Genomic DNA, 21,775 nt, shown 5'->3' with positions numbered 1-21,775 from the left:
AAGAATATAATAAATTTAAGGTATATGAATACATTTTATTGGGAGATAAATTGATGAAGTGAAATAATTGGTAGAAATTTGGTACAGGTGCTAAGAGGATACAACAGGAAACAAGAGATGACCCTGGATAACAACTAATCAACAATTTTATAACTTAGCAATAGATTCTTACACCAAAAAATGTGATTTTGAAACTTGTTATGGAAATTTGTGACCTTCACACTTTGATGTTTTTTTTATGAACATCTAGAGTGAGGATAAATATGATTTAATGAGGATGACAACAGAGTAAGAATATTAATATTAAATATTTGACCGAAGATTAATATTACATATTCAACAGAAGATCAATATTTAATATTTTACGGACTTACTTGAAATTATAAGATAAACTACAGAAGAATTAGGATAAGTATAAACTCTACCATGCCCAACAAAGGATTACCTAGGGGACACCATTGCACTCTATATTAGTAAATAAAGGATATAAAGGAAAGTTGAGAATTCAAATTCTTTGAGGTATAAAGAAAGCATATAAAACGAAGAGAAGAAGTTAAATGTTTTGAGGTATGAGACATTCAAAATCATGGAACATGTTGATAGTGACTAATTTCAGTTATTCGGTGATAAATGTTGATAATTTGCATTTGTTTAAACCATTGATGTTGGAAGGTGAGGAAGGTGAACAAGTTTTTCTTATAGTCAAAGAATTAGTAGCAACTAATTTGGTAAAGTTGGAGGAACATATAATGGTGCAATAGGAGGTTCATGAATTCAAAGAGGAAAAAATGAACTATGTTATACTGCGCTTAAAGATAATCACCAAAGAGAGAAAAATGGTATGAGAGAAGAAAAGTTTGGGCCAAAAGCCTTCTAGTGAGGAGGTGTGTTCCAAAAATAGTTCCAAATGGATATTTCACTAAGGATATGTTTATTTTGATAAATAACAAACGATCAAGAGTAAATTGACAAGAAAATAATATTTTTTCAACAAACTGACAATAATTGAGTATCTCAAGCATGAATTTGAGAGGGTTATATGTAGTGGTTAAAGGAATAGGTAAGTGTAGTGAATGGGAAAGGGAAAGGAACTATGGTATGCTAATTGAGGATAATAAAATTCAAAATAATGATAATCTATATTCATCACAAAATCAAATGGAATTATATCATTGAGAATATGATAGATGGAGGATGGAATATTTATGATGGAATTGAAAACAATTGTAATTGAGCTTATCCATATGAGGAATCTTTGGATATAGTATTAAAAAACTTCTCTTTTAGATATTCCTTACTCCTCTTATTTTATATGACATTTGGGGATGTAGTGTCTTCATAGAGATGTGGAGAAAGATAGAGCACATAAAAGGAAATTTATAACCTATAATCTTAAAATTAAAGGAAATACATGTTATCTTATCCTTCGCATCAAACCAAGCCTTTTCATTATTGAGAACACGGAAAGGGCTTAAGTGACATACAAGACAAGAGACATCCTTAAATTGCTTCAAACTTTAGTCGTAACCACCTTTAGCTAAAGTGGGGATGGCATAAGGATGTAGGATATTGGCTAGACAATTGGGGGCAAAGCAAGAAGTCATTTTGCAAGATAAGGATAACATTAAGAATATTATTACCTCACATTTTAAGGAGAAATTGTTTTTTAGGGGAAAATAAAATTAAGATACTATAAGGAGATGATTAACTCAAATCTAAGAAATCGAAGGCTTCTATTTGTATTGATTAGTATAAAGAAGAAAATAATCATTGATAAAATGACAACAAATTCTCTTGATCTCCATAATGAAATTGTGTGTTGATTAATTTCCAAAACCCTTCGGTATGAAAGAAGAGTCTATTACCTTTGTGATAGTAACAGTGTTCAATATAAGAAACATTTTCTCTTCAATTATCTATCATATATTAAGATTAAATCTAAATGTGAAAATATTTACCATTACCAATTTTTCTTAAGCTTTTAGCTCAACAAAAATATGATAATCTTCCAACAATTCTCTTAATATTTTTTAAGAATAAAAAGAAACTTTTAAAACATTCTAAGTAACATGAGCCATTTTCGATAATCACTACTATCATAAAAATATTTTTAACATTATGATACATTAAAGTTTCTGTTTTCCTAATTGATTTCTATAATAGATATGAAATAATATATTGAAAATAATCATTAATGTAAAAATAATTTAAAAAAGATAAGATAAATTTATTGTAATATTGTACATCTTTTGACATTGCAAATTAGTTATGCTTGATTATAAATATTTACCTTAAAATTTAAATGATTATTTTTTAAATTTTTGTGATATATTAAAATTTTAATTTTGTATCATTTTTTTTTATAAGGAGAATACAAAGCTTATTGAAAAAACAATCGAAATAAGATTAAAATAGAAGAATATTTTGAGACAAAAATATTTTAAGATAAAACTTTCTACTTAAGACAAATATGTTTTAAGACAAAGAGACAAAATATTTTAAGACAAAAAATTATATTTAAGACAAAAGCAAATTGAGACAAAATATTTTAAGACAAAACTTTATATTTAAGACAAAAACGTTTTAAGACAAAATTATTTTAAGACAAATCTTTATATTTAAGACAAAATTAGTTTGAGACAAAAATATTTTCAGAGAAAACTTTATATCTAAGACAGTGGCCACTTAAGACGAAACTCATTTAAGACAATTAACAATTAAGAAAATAACATATCAATTAAGACAATATTATCTAACAACTGCAAAATTAACTCTCACACTAAACCCTAACTCCCCCAGCTTGCAGGCTACTACTGTCTCGCTCATATAACGAGGTTGTTATTTCACTTACCATTCAAGTTATCTTATATCAAGACAATTATTTGATGGGCTATTCATTTTGTGGGGGTATTCGACTCTAAAGAATGCGACAACTTTTACTGGAAAGATTTCTTGGACATCAATTCCATTATGTCCATTCAATCTCTATTGTTACGATTAGAGACAACTTATGTGTCATTGCATTCAGCCAGTAAGTCACTTTGGTGCTTACTATTGCAGAGTAGTTGACAATCTAACTAAACTATGGACTCCTCCTAGTTATCTGATGAAGCCACAACCCATCCTCCTAGTTATGGTTTCTAGATTTTTGTGGTGTGGTTTTTGAGAAACTGAATTCGGATATTCCACAGTGTTCATCTTTTATTCGTCGATGACGTTTTTGAAAAATAATTTAAATATTATTTTTCAAAAACTTGTGGTTATTAGTAAACTAATATTTTAATAAATTAATAAACTAATATCATTATTTAAAATTTTATATTTCAAAAACTAACCATTTAATAGTTGTTACTTAATAATATTTGTTTTTAACATAGTAATAAATTAATATCATAATTTAAATAGTATTGTTCAAATATAGTTGTTATTTGAAATTACGTCTTTACATTGCGCTCTATTTAACCCTTTGCGATGGTCTCCTCTTCATCTTGTCCTGATGATGAACCACACTTGTTAGTTCGAAACGTGTTGACCAGAAATTTAGCTTATGTGATTTCTAGCGAAAAACTTTGCTCAATTCATTATGGATCACAAAAAATAAAGAAATTATAATAATATTTAATTTATTGTTTAATTAATTTTAAATGAAGATGAATTAATTATTATTATTTAATTATAATTAAAAATAGTAGTTATAATTATATAATATTATTAATAATTAATAATTATATAATTTATAATATAATTATTTATAATATAGTTATTTATAATAATTTGTAATTATATAATTTAAAATATAATATCATTTATAATTTTTTTTTATTATGAAATTTTAAAATAAAGAAAAATATAAAATATAAATTAAGACATTATATATTACTTTTATTTAGAATTCTAATTTATTAACGGAACATAAATCAATATTTAAAAAATTATTATTATTTTTCATAATTTTTGTTGTAATACTCACTTTTTTAGCCTTTTGGGATGTTAAAATTATAGTGAGCTCGGGAGCCTTTTCTCCAAGCTTTTTGGGCATAGGAATAAAATCTTAAATCAAACTAAATAATTTGTTTCTTAGGTCCAATAGAAGAAAGTTTGGTCTCAATGGAAGTTAACCATCATCATCATCAATAAACAAAATTAATATAAATTATAAAATTATATATATAATTTTTATAAATAACATTAAAAAAAATAAATAAATTAAGTTTTTGTTTATTATTCTATTATAAAAAAGAAAATAATTAATTATTATTGTTGTTATTATTATTATTATTTATCAGATTTGTGTGATAGATACAAGTGAAACATTCTAGTATATTAATCACATTAAAAATATTAATATAGTTGTGCTATTATCAATATACAAATGAATCAGGGTTAATTAACCTTGAAAACCATATGACTTATCAAAATTGTACATTTAATCAATTCTCAAATTTTATTATTAAATTATTTCATTAATATTAATATATAAATTAATCATAATCAAACGCCCTTGAAACCTATATGGTTCATTAAATCAATTCCTAAGAAATAGCCGACATGTAACGGACGATCCACAAATAAAAACACACTGTAATTATGTGTGTGTCTCATCTTTCGAACCATATTACTGCTCTTATATTATCAGCAAATCCACCACCTTTGTTTTGGATTGTCATATACTCTAGAACATACACGTATACAAAAATAATCAATATAACGATTACTATTCTATAACTGAAAAGGATAAAAAAAGCCCTGCAAACAAAGGAAAGGGAACCAGAAAAATAACATTATCTCCTTACACACGAAATTTTCATTATGAAAATTTGCCACCTTTCTTCCTTTTATTGCAAACAAATAATTTACATTTACCGTGGCCATGCCTGCTGTTGTCCCTGCTGGGGACGTCGGTTTCTTGAAATTCCCTGGTTTAGAGTATGCTTGGCCGCTATGAAATGAACCGTTTTGATGTCCATCTCGAGTGACATCCGATCCTATGGAATGTAACCGTCCACATGGTGAGGTGTCTTTTTTTTTCCATAATTACAGAGCTGACTGTGCTGAGGCAAGAAGAGCAATGATGGGCAGAGCGGTGGGAAGGGAAACGACACCATGAGAACATGTAATGGTTTTTGATTAAATATTTGTAACCCTTCACACTCTCAAATCTCAATCGCAGATGAAAGGTTAAGACAACTTATATTCTCTAAAGTGACCATTCGTCCAAAAATCAACAAGCCTCTTTAAAATTGAAATAAGAAAAGAAATAAGAACCCTCCCACTAAAACCTTTCGTCAAAAAATCATAATATCATAATAAATATCAGATAAATATTTTCATAATATTATATAAATATTGAAAAAAATTCTTCATTCGTTCAGAGATGATACATATAGAAGCTTATATGGCATTACATATTCATACATTTAACCAGGATTAAATATATCTTTTATCCCTTCATTTTATTAGGTCTAGGCTAAAAAAAATTTATTAAATTGTGTTAAAATTAATTATATATATAAATATATATAAAATAAATTTTTTTAATTAAAAAAAATTAGATACATTTTATCTTGTCTTTGAGGTTTCTGCGAGTTGCATCATTGTCTGTATTATCTTCCGGATACATTGCATTAGATTTCCTTCTGATCGACCATTCGAACCAACAACGATGGTTCATCTTCAAGATCAGATGGAAATCTAATGCGATGTATCCGGAAGATAATACAGACATAGATACATTTTAATCTAAATATATAATAAATCGAAATTACATATACACTTTTTTTATTATTAAATTATTTCAGTCTTTTAATTAAAAAAAATTATTTTTATTTTTATTTGTATTCTGGTTCATGCTCGTTAGAGATCAATTACAAAATAATTGTATTAAGTAGATCTACCTTAAGGAAGACTTCACGCTGGTTTTGTGATTTCTTAATAGCATAAAGCAGAGGTAATTTAAAGATGAATTGACCAAGAAAACTAACCATCTATGTGGGTGGATAAGAATCTCATTTTATTAAATTTCTAAAATTATGATACCTATTTTGTTTTATTTGTTTTATTTAGTATTGAAACATTATGATATTAATTAAGATTTTGTATAATATTGTAATTATATTTATTTTAGATTTAAAGAACACTGTGATTGTTAATTTTTTTACATGTGTTTTAATATTCAATGTTAAAATTGAACTGATTTTTTTTTATTAATAAAATTGAATTAAGGAAAAATATAAATGAAAAATTATAAATATTTAATAAATAAAAATTTACATAAATAATTGATGATGATGATGATGATGATTAACGTCTGCTGAGACCAAATAATGATCTATCGGACCTAAAAAGACAAATTATTTATTTTGATTTAAGATTTTATTCCTATGCTCAAAAAGCTTGGAGAGAAGCCTCCCGAGTTCACTATAATTTTGGCATTGTAAAAGGCTAGGAAGGTCAGTATTGTAACAAAGGTTGTGAAATTGAGATCTAATGTGGTTGTATGCACGACACTCTAAGAGGAAGTGGTTTTCATCCTCGATGCTCTTATTCTCACAAATATGGTAGATCCTTTCCATCCATGGCGTTTTAGGAACTGCCCAACGACCAATTTCACTATGGAGCTCATGAGAATTCGTTCTAATCTTTGCTATATTAATTTTCTTCTTTGAGCTAGTTAAAATAGAGAGATACTTTTGATCTTCAAGCGTGGGGTTGATGACCTTCTTATAATAACTTAATTTTCTTTTAGACACTAAATCTTTCTCACACCACAATTTTTCTTTGTACTTAGAAGTAACAATGTCTTTAATGTTATTTATGTTTTGCAAAGCATCATTCTCATTGATCTCCCAATAGTTTAACCAGGCCCTTGTGTCCTTATGCCATCCTCGGTTAAGCCTTAGGTGGTTTTGGCTGGAATTTAAAGCTAGCTTAGGAAGTCTATGATTGTCTATGTTATTGAGCTTGTGCTTGTACAACAGAAACCTGAGCATAGCTAGGCTCTCAATAGGAGAAAGATCTGCTTCAATAAGGAGAATAGGATAGGGTGTATTACTTTTAATTTTCAGGTTATAAGTTATAAAACGCTTCTGGATTAGCTCAATCTTTCTCCATGATTCTCTGGAGATGCTACAACCCCAAACTTCACAGCCATATAAGATAACAGGAGTAACTAAAGTTTCAAAGAGGAACTTCTTTTTATCCCACATTACGAGGTTTGATGTTTTACAATTATTTTCAAGACCAAAATAAGCTTTCCATCCCCCATTGATCTTTTTCTCAATGCTATGGTTCCAGTTGAGCTTGTGATGGATATCAATTCCTAGGTACTTGTAAGAATATACTTCCTCCAAGTTATTATTGTCATACATAAAATTAGCGCAAGTGTCCTTCTTGGATTTGATAATCATAACTTTTGTTTTGTCAGTGTTAACAGTCATACCCATGGTAGAGCAGAAATCCTTAAGAAGCTTGAGTTGCTTATCAAGATCAGAAGGGCACCTTGCCAAAAGAACAATATCGTCAGCATAGAGAAGAAGGATAACGACTATCCCAGCTAAGATTGTGCCACCACATCCTGCTTCTTCTAAATAACCTTCGAGCTTATCAATGTAAATGCCAAATAGGGTAGGGGAGAGGGGGTAACCTTGTTTAACTCCGATGTTACGCTTAATATCTTTTGACCCCACTTAAATCATTTATTTATGATTTAATAAATAATAATTTAAGTATATGGGCTTTTGATAGAGTGTCTTGTTAAATTATTTTTAGTTGTTAAGTCATTGATTCACATGTAATTCTTAGACGTGACCATGATGCCACTCATACAAAAAAAACAATATATTATTTTGAACAATTATAATTTAAATTTAAAACTAAGTAAGAAAAATAGTATCAGTTCTCCTAATCACTCAAAATAAATCCAATTAAAACATATATAATTTATAAATATATTAAAATAATTAACTTAACAAACATATAACATTTTCTTATAATTAAATAAATTCTAAATTCTAAATTATCTCCTTCAATCCACAGATTTAAAATTCTAATTCTAAATTCTAAATTATCTCCTTCAATCCACAGATTTAAAATTCTAACATATATCTGTCAATATATTAGACTAAATAAAAAATAATTTCAATTAAATTAATTTAATAACTTGCATTTAAAATCGTTTCTTCATCGCGCTTAAATATATGTGAAATTTTCTCCTTAATTTTGTTATAATATTTTATTTTTAAAAATTACATATGTAAAAAAAAAAAATTCTATCTCATTTTTGTTATGGATTTTGTTATATTATATGTTTATTATATTAATTAATATGGTTCATTATTATACATTATTAAAGTAAGTTACGGGTTATCTAACCACTTAATTATTAAAAATAAATTAAAAATATAAATTTATAATTATAATATATTTTTTTCCAGTTTATGAAAAAAAATTTAGTGTAAATCATATGATATTTCATTTGTCAACGCGTTTCGAACCATCCAGTGTGATTCATCGTCATGATAAGTCGAAGAATCAGATCTAAGTTGCATGTTAAATAGTCATAGCAAAAAATCCAACAGCTATATTTGACCAGCCAACAACTATATTGAATAAGTAGACTAGACCAGCTAACAGCTATAAATACATATAAATATTAATTATAATTTAAAAAATATATATTAATAAAAATATGATTCTTCTCATAAAAATAAATAACTTAATTTTATTTTAGAGCATTCAAAATAAATAATCGATCAACTACATTTCTATAATAAAATATATGCAAGATTTTCAAATATTTATTATCTCTATCTATCTTAAAATTTATATAAGATCTATATATTTAGAATTCTAATAATTTTAAGATCTATATATTTAGAATTCTAATAATTTTAAACACATAAAATAATGCATGAAAATTAGCTACTTCTTCTACATCTGCAATTTTTTATGTTGGACATAGGAGTTACTTAACTAAAATATTTGATGAGAAGCGCTATATCAATCTCCAATGTTCAATTTTAGGATCAGGTTTCATCAAAATCGCTTGGAAAGATACCCTACGTTACATCCTCTTGGCTAAAGGAACAATTCATTGTTATAAGAAAGTGTATCATCCACAAGTAAAGTACCATGATGACTAGTTACTTCTAAAACTGCAATTATTATTTTCCTTCCCTTTGCCTTCCATAATCGACTTAACTAAATCTTTGATTATGAAGGTTTTAGGAGACGTGGATTGATCTCCCTTGCTGAAATTTACGACCAGATTTCATCAAAATATTTTGGAAAGATGCCCTACGTCAAAGTCTTTGCGCTAATGGCACGCTTCATTGTTATAAGAACCTATATCATCCACCACTAAAGTAGGTACAAGTCAAATGTATAAGGAGATACGTGATCTTTTTGATGTGCAATCATACTTCACTAAATTTAGCCATATCTCCTAAAACCTCTCTTAGGCTCGGTTTGTCCGCCAAAATGGAGAGCCATTGATGTGATACAGACAGTGAATCTGGTTTAAAAACCAAAATATATTTTTTCTGGGTAAGATACTGAGGAGTTGCCCTGAAAGTTATGGAAATTATAGTTATATTTAGAGAATATCTGATAAAGTTTTTGTAAATCCAATTTATAGTTGTTAAACTTCAAAAATATTTGGTGTATTTTACATTTTTTATGGTGCTGAATCCATTTCCACCATAAAAACACGATTCAAACACTGCTTCTACAAGATTTTTCGAAATTTTTTTACTCAGATTCCAGCCACTTTTGTCCATCTGGACAATTCCTCCGCCTAGACTCCTATTTTCTCTAACCTTTGCAATGCAGGCAGGTAAGGACGGCACATCAAGACGCGTGGAGATACACGAACGGAAGGCAGACACATCGTGGGCTAATTTTAGTTGACTTTTATCGCGAATCTGATAGCCTGTTCTGTCACGGCAGCGGTAGCATTTATTTTGGGATTTGCAAATTTTAACTACTCTGTGGGTTACAGATTTTGCATCCAAAATTTTGGGTAGAAAACAGCTTCTATGTAACGGCACAGTGACGCTAGGACTTGATGTGGATATGGAGAGAAGTGAGTCTTCGGTGGTGAGAAAATCCCGGAGTTTTTTTAAATAATGTGATGCGGATATATTTTAGCGGAACGTGCAGGTTCATCAATCCATTCCAGATGGCCATTGCTTTTTTTTAATAGTGTTTTTTTTAGTTTTTGGTTGGAATTTAGTACCTCAATGGTCAAATTTAATATTCAACTCGCTCGCTGAACATTCGATTTCTTTGGAAAGACTCTCACTTTGCTCAAAGTTTGACGTCACCAATGCCGTCGAAGAGTGAAAACGATATAGCTACAATATTTGGCAGATTTGTCATGTAGGGAAATTTGGATGCTAATTCAGTTTGACCTAATATTCACCTCACCTCATTGCATTCCGTTGCTTTACTTAATCATGCACTCAATTCTTTTCGGTTCAATTAACCTAACATCCTTTTGATATTACTTCTTATAAGTTTTTTTTATGTAACTAAATTTTCTTTTAATTATTATTTAATTTATTATATTTAATTATTTTATATATTACTTTATATATTTGTGTGTAGTTATTTAATTTATTCATATATTATAAGGTTTTTTATTTAACTAAATTTCCTTTTAAATACTATTTAACTTATAATTTTTAATAATATTTTTTGAACTAAATACTTATTAAAAATATTTTATATATTTTTAAGGGATTGGTCCTAAATTTTACTAATTAATTTAATAAAATAATTTTGACCTCGGTTCTAGAGTTAAACTAGCTGTTGGTCAAGTTAGCCGTTGGAGGCTCTGCTCAAACTATTTAACATGCTAAGCTCGATCTGTTTCTTCAACTTGTCGTGACGATGAACCACACTAGTTGGTTCGAAACGCGTCGAAAAATGGTTTTCCATGTGATTTTCGCCAAAAAATCTCTCACAAACTTGATATAGATCATAGAAACCTGAACTCTTTAATTAATCAACCATCTTGCACTGAATTAATAGTATGTGACTGTGGAATTGGGAAATCCAGCCTCTGAAAAATCTATGAAGGGGGTTACTTCACAAACTCAATAAGTTGTTCATAACACCCGAAGAGAAGATCGTATGTCCAGAGTTGTTATCTGCAGTAGTTTGGAGTTAAAGATGATGGAAAATCTCTAAAGGGACGTGCATTGGTTTAAGAAGAAATCATTTTAACTATATCTAAAGGTTGTATTCTTTTTAGCTTCACCAAATAAAGTAAACAAAAGCTTGGAGTGTACATGTCATTACTTTTGTGGATGTAGGTGGAGGCTTATCAAATTCTGGATGAGATCAACATAAAACTTACAAATACGCAACGACATTGGCTACAACCAGCTTAGCTAACACGTTATGCTAGGCAAGATCATAATTACTTTTATATATTTTGTGGATCATTCGTGTGCTTATATGTATGGCAACAAGACTATCATGATTCATGATATATTTTTCTTCTCAAATGTGTGGATATATTTTGGATTTGCTTCTTCATATATTTTAGTTAAATAGGTAAATAGTGGAAATGGTTATGAGAAAGAATATAATTAATTTAAGGTATATGAATACATTCTATGGGGAGATAAATTGATGAAGTGAAATAATTGGTAGAAATTTGGTATAGGTGCTAAGAGGATACAACAGGAAATAAGAGATGACCCTGGATAACAACTAATCAACAGGTTTATAACTTAGCAATAGATTCTTACACCAAAAAATGTGATTTTGAAACTTGTTATGGAAATTTGTGACCTTCACACTTTGATGTTTTTTTATGAACATCTAGAGTAAGGATAAATATGATTTAAAGAGGATGACAACAGAGTAAGAATATTAATATTAAATATTTGACCGAAGATTAATATTACATATTCAACTGAAGATTAATATTTAATATTTTACGGACTTACTTGAAATTATAAGATAAACTACAGAAGAATTAGGTTAAGTATAAACTCTACCATACCCAACAAAGGATTACCTAGGGGACACCATTGCACTCTATATTAGTAAATAAAGGATATAAAGGAAAGTTGAGAATTCAAATTCTTTGAGGTATAAAGAAAGCATACAAAAGGAAGAGAAGAAGTTAAATGTTTTGAGGTATGAGACATTCAAAATTATGGAACATGTTGATAGTGACTAATTTCAGTTAAATACACCTCCCTATATTAGACTTATTCGGTGATAAATGTTGATAATTTGCATTTGTTTAAACCATTGATGTTGGAAGGTGAGGAAGGTGAACAAGTTTTTCTTATAGTCAAAGAATTAGTAGCAACTAATTTGGCAAAGTTGGAGGAACATATAATGGTGCAATAGGAGGTTCATGAATTCAAAGAGGAAAAAATGAACTATGTTATATTGCGCTTAAAGATAATCACCAAAGAGAGAAAAATCGTATGAGAGAAGAAAAGTTCGGGCCAAAAGCCTTCTAGTGAGGAGGTGTGTTCCAAAAATAGTTCCAAAAGGATATTTCACTAAGGATATGTTTATTTTGATAAATAACAAAGGATCAAGAGTAAATTGACAAGAAAAGTATATTTTTTCAACAAACCTACAATAATTGAGTAGCTCAAGCATGAATTTGAGAGGGTTATATGTAGTGGTTAAATGAATAGGTAAGTGTAGCGAATGGGAAAGGGAAAGGAACTATGGTATGCTAATTGAGGATAATAAAATTCAAAATAATGATAATCTATATTCATCACAAAATCAAATGGAATTATATCATTGAGAATATGATTGATGGAGGATGGAATATTTATGATGGAATTGAAAACAATTGTAATTGAGCTTATTTATATGAGGAATCTTTGGATATAGTACTAAAAAACTTCTCTTTTAGATTTTCCTTACTCCTCTTCTTTTATATGACATTTGGGGATGTAGTGTGTTCATAGAGATGTGGAGAAAGATAGAGCACATAAAAGGAAATTTATAACCTATAATCTTAGAATTAAAGGAAATACATGTTATCTTATCCTCCGCATCAAACCAAGCCTTTTCATTATTGAGATCACGGGAAGGGCTTAAGCGACATACAAGACAAGAGACATCCTTAAATTTCTTCAAAATTTAGTGATAACAACCTTTAGCTAAAGTGGGGATGGCATAAGGATGTAGGATATTGGCTAGGCAATTGGGGGCAAAGCAAGAAGTCATTTTGCAAGATAAGGATAACATTAAGAATATTATTACCTCACATTTTAAGGAGAAATTGTTTTTTAGGGGAAAATGAAATTAAGATATTATAAGGAGATGATTAACTCAAATCTAAAAAATCAAAGGCTTCTATTTGTATTGATTAGTATAAAGAAGAAAATAATCATTGATAAAATGAAAACAAATTCTCATGATCTCCATAATGAAATTGTGTGTTGATTAATTCCCAAAACCATTCGGTATGAAAGAGGAGTCTATTACCTTTGTGATAGTAATAGTGTTATAAGAAACATTTTCTCTTCAATTATCTATCATATATTAAGATTAAATCTAAATGTGAAAATATTTACCATTATCAATCATTCTTAAGCTTTTAACTCAACAAAAATATGATAATCTTCCAACAATTCTCTTAATATTTTTTAAGCATAAAAAGAAACTTTTAAAACATTCCAAGTAACATCTTACCTTTTGAGTGTTGAATAAGCCATTTTTTATAATCACTACTGTCATAAAAATATTTTTTAACATTATGATACATTAAAGTTTTTCTTTTCATAATTGATTTCTATAATAGATATGAAATAATATATTGAAAATAATCATTAATATAAAAATAATTTAAAAAAGATAAGATAAATTTATTGTAATATTGTACATCTTTTGACATTGCAAATTAGTTATGCTTGATTATAAATATTTACCTTAAAATTTAAATGAATATTTTTTAAATTTTTGTGATATATTAAAATTTTAATTTTGTATCATTATTTTTTTTATAATGAGAATACAAAGCTTATTGAAAAAACAATCGAAATAAGATTAAAATAGAAAAATATTTTGAGACAAAAATATTTTAAGACAAAACTTTTTACCTAAGACAAATATGTTTTAAGACAAAGAGACAAAATATTTTAAGACAAAAAATTATATTTAAGACAAAAACAAATTGAGACAAAATATTTTAAGACAAAACTTTATATTTAAGACAAAAACACTTTAAGACAAAATTATTTTAAGACAAATCTTTATATTTAAGACAAAATTAGTTTGAGATAAAAATATTTTAAGAGAAAACTTTATATCTAAGACAGTGGCCACTTAAGACGAAACTCATTTAAGACAATTAACAAATAAGAAAATAACATATCAATTAAGACAATATTATCTAACAACTGCAAAATTAACTCTGACACTAAACCCTAACGCCCCCAGCTTGCAGGCTACTACTGTCTCGCTCATATAACGAGGTTGTTATTTCACTTACCATTCAAGTTATCTTATATCAAGACAATTATTTGATGGGCTATTCATTTTCTGGGGGTAGTCGACTCTAAAGAATGCGACAACTTTTACTGGAAATATTTCTTGGACATCAATTCCATTATGTCCATTCAATCTCTGTTGTTACGATTAGAGACAACTTGTATGTCATTGCATTCAGCTAGTAAGTTACTTTAGTGCTTACTATTGCAGAGTAGTTGACAATCTAACTAAACTATGGACTCCTCCTAGTTATGTGATGAAGCCACAACCCATCCCCTAAATTCTCTTAAGGTAGTTTGAAGGATAGGGAAAAATGGCCTAGCAAACACTCAACAATTGGCCCATCGATCATTTTAGTGGGTAAAAGGTACTTTAGAAAAGTTTCCAGCTTACCCAGACTAGCTAGATTGAAATCTTGAGGGATTCATGTTCAGTAAATGCCTTGTTAGGATATTCCGACACATAGGAAATAGTTAAGTCCAACTTGGTCTAGTATAGAGTTAGGTATAGAGTTAGGTAAAGTGTGTTTCTTTACCGTTGTACATTTTGTAACTTACAATCCGACGGTCACGATATGTAGTGATCCGACAGTTCATTCTCTCCTCGGTATTACCGACACTTGATCCGTGGCTTGACACCCGATTGGTCCATGAGTTCTATTTAAAGCGCATGGAGGGTCATTGTTCGGGTAATCCGTGCATGAGAGAAGCTTATGTAAATTTTCATTCTTTGATTAATAAATTGCCTGTAGTACCCACGTTGGGACAGGCCGTGGACTGTTTCCCTCTTTGAGGGTTTTAACCACGTCAAAAATACTGGTGTATTGATCTGTGATCTGGTTGTGAGCGGTGTCATTTTGGTATTCTTTCTGAGGAACTTACCCTGTAAATTCCTACATGGTATCAGAGCTATTTTGAGGGCCGCGTCCGTTGGTGATTCAAATCTGAAGCCGGTAGAACTGCATGCGGCTGTCGTTTCCTAGATCTGCTATTTCTGACTGCTTTCGGGCCGAGAGGACTGCTCTGTTGCGTTCAGAGCATCTGTTCCAGTGAGGAACCCCTTTCGTTTCACGCGAAAAGGTTTCCGGTAGCCCTAGCTGCGTCATTTTTCAGATCGGGAGGTATACAGTGTTTTTTGCAGTTTACTGTTATTTTCTCTCTGCTTATTTCGGTTTCGGTTTATTTAGCCTTTTTTTTTTTTAACCAGATCTATACCTTTCATTTCTGCGTATGCTCTTTGCCCTGCAACTCTGTGCGATCTGGGCAAATCAGAAACAGAAAGGAAGGATTTTTCTCATGCGTATGCTCTTTTCCCTGCACCTTAGTGTGATCTCGGAAAATCAGAAACATTGAGAAAAATATTTAGTTTTTCGGCTAAAGCTAACTTTGAGATTTTTTTTAAAAAATTTCTAGTTTTTTGGCTAAAGCTAACTTCGAGCTGCAAGGTTCGTTTTTCTTTGCATATTCGTGTTGGGTTTTGTGTTTTGTGTTTTGTAGGGAAAAAGAGCTTTCTCAAGGCAAGCATGCAAACCAAGGCCCCCCCCCCCTCTCTCTCTCTCTCTCTCTCTCTCAAATTTTTTGTATAGATCAATTGGTTCAAAGCTATTTTAAGAGAGTAGAGGTCTTGGGTTCAAGTCTCCATTTTGTGGGGGCGGATTTTTTCATTCCCGCACATTCGCGCACTTTGCCGGCAACGTCAACAATTTTTTTTCAAAAAGCCATAACTTCTTCATCCGGAAGCCTTTTTCAGAGCCGTTTTTTTTAAAACCACCTATTTTTTCGAGATCTATGCATTGGAACACTTACTTTCAGCATATTCAGCTTCAGTTTTTTTTTTTTAAATGGAAAGTCCATGCCAAGTCATTTTTGACAGCACTAACTACTTCCAATGGGTAGCCTACATGGAAGATTTACTTAGAAGTAAAGGTCTCTTCAGAATAGCCACAGACCAAGAGAAGAAACCAAAAGATGAAGACAAGGCTGCAAAATGGGAAAATAGACAAGATCAAGCACGTGGTTTGATAGGGATGTCTATTTCTCCTGATCTTAGATTCCACATTGCAGAACTTGAGACTCCTCATGAAGCATTAGAAAAACTCGCTAAAGTTTTTGGGATTAAAAATGAAATTAGAGCCCATCAACTTGAAAATGAGTTGCTTACCTTGGATCCTAATAATTTTTCGTGCATTGAAGATTTCTTGTCCAAATTCAAGACCCTTAGATATCTCTTAGAAGGTGTTAAAGTTAAGAAAGAAGATGGTAACCTTATTTATTCCATCCTTACTAAGTTGGGACCAGCCTACTCTGTATTTGTTTCCACTTTCCATTCTACAAGGGAAGCTTTCATTTGTCAAGGAAAAGACTACAAGGCCCCTTCCTTTGACTCCTTTTGTGATTCCTTAATAAGAGAACAAGAAAAACTCTTACACCTTGGTCTTCTTAATCTTGGAAACTCTTCCACGAAAGCGTTAGCCGCCCAGCAGTAACCAAATTCAAACAATCCTAAGAAGTCATATCCTCAAAAGAATGGTCCTAAACCAACTCAGCCTCAAAATGAAAGATCATTTCAACAAAATGATAAGACCAATAAAAACAAATGGAAGAAGACTGATAGACATTGTAACTTTTGTAATCGATATGGCCACTTAGAATCTAAATGCTTTAAGAAGATGGAAGCCTTGGAAGCCACAATGAAGAAACATAACATCCATGTGGAGCCTACTTCAACTTCAACTTCCGGAATGGCACTTTCTGCATGTCGTTGTCAATCATCTCAGTCTGGTTATGCATTAGATGTATCTTCTTCTTCTTCTCATTCTCATGAGTGGCTCATTGATTCTGGAGCCTCTTATCACATGGCCAAAAATCAAGCCATGTTTTCTTCTTTAAATGATTGTAACACCAAAAATATATATGTTGGTGATGATAGATCTCTTAATGTTGTAGGGACTGGAACTGTTCATCTAGACAATGGTCAGTTTAATGATGTATTATGTGTTCCAACCTTATCCTGCAACCTTCTATCTGTCTATCAGATAACTCATTCAGGTGAAGGTAAAACTATTGAATTTTCACCTCATGATGTTGTAATCAAGGATCTAAAAGATCCTAAACAGATTCTAGCTACTGGTCTTGCTGATGATTCCACAAGGTTGTATAAGTTTCACAACTTTGGGTCATCAAATCTTCCCTCAATATTTGTTGCTCATAATGATGAAGTGAGCAAACTTTGGCATGAGCGATTTGGTCACTTAAACTATCGCTCCCTTCAGCATCTATGTAAAGAAAATATGGTGACAGGTCTTCCTATGGTATCTTGCAGAGATGGTGTTTGTTCCGGATGTGTACTCGGAAAACATCATCGAGACAGTTTTGACAAACATGCCTCTTGGCACGCCTCAACCCCTTTACAGCTTGTGCACAGTGATTTATGTGGTCCTCTTCCTGTTGCTTCATTCTCTGGCTGCAAGTACTTCTTAACTTTCATTGATGATTTCTCCAGACGCACTTGGGTATACTTCTTAAAACTCAAGAGCGAAGTATTTAACACATTTTTGGCCTTCAAAGCCTTTGTTGAAAAACAATCTGGACATCAAATTCTTAAGCTAAGAACTGATAATGGTGGAGAATATGTTAAAAACACATTCATCAACTTTTGCACCGAAAATGGAATTCAAATGCAACATATTGTTCCATACACTCCACAACAAAATGGTGTAGCTGAAAGGAAAAATCGTACCTTAAAGGAAATGGCTAATTGTATGCTGCAATCTAAAGGACTCAGTCTTAGTTTTTGGGCCGAAGCAATTAATTGTGCAAATTATATAATCAATCGCACTCCTACTAAGGTTCTAGATAATATCACTCCAGAAGAAGCTTGGAGTTCCATTAAACCAGATGTAAGTCACTTTCGTGTGTTTGGAAGTGAAGCGTGGGCCCATATTCCAGATGAAAAGCATAAAGCTTTAGAACCTAAGAGTGAGAAATGTACTTTTGTTGGATATTCTGAAGATGTAAAAGGTTATAGGCTTATTCCATTTAAGTCCAAAAATTTTATCATTAGAAGAGATGTAAAATTTGATGAAAATAAATCGGCCTGCGAGCCTAGTCCGGCGGATGTGCCACCTCTTCCTATCTCTTCTACTTTTGAAAACATTTCTTCTTCAGATGATGAAAGCGAGGATGATAATCCTCCCCCACCTTCTCAGGATCCTCAACTTCCAAGATGGGTCCGTGCTACTCGGGATGCAGCAGGTGAACTTGCCAGTGATCCTACAGATCAGCGACGTACACGTTCTCATTTTGAAAGAGCCTCTTCTTTATTGGCTCAAGCTCCAGTAAATCATGATCCTGACACTTTTGCAGAAGCTTCAGGCCATCCACATTGGGAAGCAGCTATGAATGAAGAATATCATTCATTGATGACAAATGATACATGGGATCTTGTTCCTCTACCAAAGGGATGCAAACTTGTTAGATGTAAATGGGTTTACAGAACCAAGTATGGACCAGATGGGAAAGTTGATAAACATAAAGCTCGTCTCGTTGCTAAGGGCTTTTCACAGGTTGAAGGCATTGACTACACTGAAACCTTCTCCCCTGTTGCCAAAATGAACTCTATCCGCCTTGTTCTTTCCCTTGCTGCCTCTTTAAAATGGGAAGTCCATCAGATGGATGTTAAATCTGCCTTCTTGCATGGGGACTTGCAGGAAGAAATCTATATGGAACAACCCATTGGCTTCATACAAACAGACTCCAGCCTTGTTTGTCGACTTAAGAAATCCCTTTATGGCCTCAAGCAAGCTCCTCGGGCTTGGTATGCCAAAATGGATAGCTTTCTTTTAGAATCTGGCTTTTCTAGGTGTCATTCTGACAATACTGTCTACACCAAGAAAGTGGGCAACTCTCTTATCATCCTTTTTCTTTATGTTGATGATCTTATTCTTACTGGTAGTGATCCCAACCTTATAGACCATGTGAAGTCCAGCCTTAAAAAGAAATTTGAAATGACAGACTTAGGACACTTACACTATTTTCTCGGTCTTCAAGTCTTGCAATCCAAGGAGGGTATTTTCCTTTCCCAGTCCAAGTATGCTTGTGATATTCTTCGTCATTTTCACATGGAAGACTGTAAGCCAGCCCCTTCTCCCTTTCAGTCTGGAGTCAAACTTTCAGTCTCTTGTACTTCTCCTGAAGTTGATGCTTCCATATACCGTCAACTTGTAGGAAAACTCTTGTATTTAACCCATACTCGTCCTGATCTTTCCTTTGTTGTTGGCCTTGTTGCTCATTTTATGCAAAACCCCCGTGAAAGTCATTGGAAAGCAGCTAAAAGAATACTTCGTTATGTTCGAGGTACAGTACAGTTTGGGATTCATTACAGTGCCAAAGCAACTCCTCTGTTAGTTGGTTTCACTGATTCTGATTGGGCTGGTGACCCTGATGATCGGAAGTCTACTGCCGGTTATGTCTTCACTCTTGGTTCAGGACCTATTACATGGGCTTGTAAGAAATAGGCTGCCATTTCTCTTTCGTCAGCAGAAGCAGAGTATCGTGGTGCCGTGGAAGCTAGTAAGGAAGCCTTGTGGCTTCATCAGATCCTATCAGAGTTTGGTTTTGAGCAGCAGCATCCAACCACACTTTGGTGTGATAATCAAAGTGCCATTCAGCTATGCAAAGATCCAGTCCAGCATCAGCGCAGCAAACACATTGAACTACACATGCACTTCATCAGGAAGCTCATTCATGACCATGTTCTTGAAGTGCAATATTGTTCAACAGATGATCAGGTTGCAGACATCTTCACAAAGGCTCTCACAGAGGCGAAGTTCACTAAACTTCGATATATGCTTGGAGTTCAGGAAGTTGTCACTAAGGGGGGATAGGCTCTAGTGCCTCCTTCCTTCTCCTATTGTGTCATATTTGTAAATCCTTCAATCCTATCCCAAGTTGTTCTTAAGGGGGGATGTTAGGATATTCCGACACATAGGAAATAGTTAAGTCCAACTTGGTCTAGTATAGAGTTAGGTATAGAGTTAGGTAAAGTGTGTTTCTTTACCGTTGTACATTTTGTAACTTACAATCCGACGGTCACGATATGTAGTGATCCGACGGTTCATTCTCTCCTCGGTATTACCGACACTTGATCCGTGGCTTGACACCCGATTGGTCCATGAGTTCTATTTAAAGCGCATGGAGGGTCATTGTTCGGGTAATCCGTGCATGAGAGAAGCTTATGTAAATTTTCATTCTTTGATTAATAAATTGCCTGTAGTACCCACGTTGGGACAGGCCGTGGACTGTTTCCCTCTTTGAGGGTTTTAACCACGTCAAAAATACTGGTGTATTGATCTGTGATCTGGTTGTGAGCGGTGTCCTTTTGGTATTCTTTCTGAGGAACTTACCCTGTAAATTCCTACATGCCTCAGACTTAATTGTGGATATTAATTAAACATTATGCGCAAAGACAACTCGCCATGGAGTCCTTCCTAATAAGGATTGGGACAAATTTTATATTCTTGATTAAAAATAACATAGAAGATGAAGAGTATTACCACTTGTTTAGGGAAACTATGAGGGTTGTGAGCAACTTGATCTTGACTAACCAGGCACTAGGTAAAGCCATCCTAAGTGGGATGACAAATGTTTGATGATATGGATATAGTAAGTACACTCCTTTGCATTAAGACTTGCTTTGTATCTTGCTTGTACCCTCACTGCTTGTTAGATTAGGCTTCATGTTGCTAGTAAAACTCTTGGGCCCTGGCTAAGAGGTTTGACCATTTTAAGCCCCTGTAATTGACCCTCCATAAAAATTATGTAACTTGAATGTATTTTTGTCCATTTCAATTTTAAAATAGTAGATCAGTTGCTAGGGAAAGTTATTATGCACCTAGTTCATCATAAATTTATGTAATATTGCCATCTAAAGTGAGAAAAAATTACAATAAAAAACTAAAAAATAACAAATTATAAAACTCATTCAAACCTTGATATTAAGGCTCATACAACTCTATAACAATAGTAAATGTCTGTATCCTACTATCTAGGGAAAAACAAGGAGGTAAGGCGCTTAGGTGAAGTAGGACTAGATTTGAGTATTTTAGGGTTTGATAGTAGTTAAGGGTTTTTCTATGGCTTAGGTTCAAACGCAAGATAAAATATTACCTAGGATGAGACTTTGTGTTTTGTGAAAATGATAAAAGTTATGTTAAGACTAGTGCCTTACTCTAATCTAGGGTTAGGGAAAATGGATTCAAAGCAACCCTAGGGCTAGGGCATGAGGCTACTCAAATAAG

This window comes from Pinus tabuliformis, chromosome 9, assembly GCF_031772625.1.
Source record: "Pinus tabuliformis cultivar Carrire ecotype Pingquan chromosome 9, CPIR1, whole genome shotgun sequence".
In the NCBI taxonomy this organism is placed as follows: Eukaryota; Viridiplantae; Streptophyta; class Pinopsida; order Pinales; family Pinaceae; genus Pinus; species Pinus tabuliformis.
Note: the sequence above shows the minus strand (reverse complement) of the source record.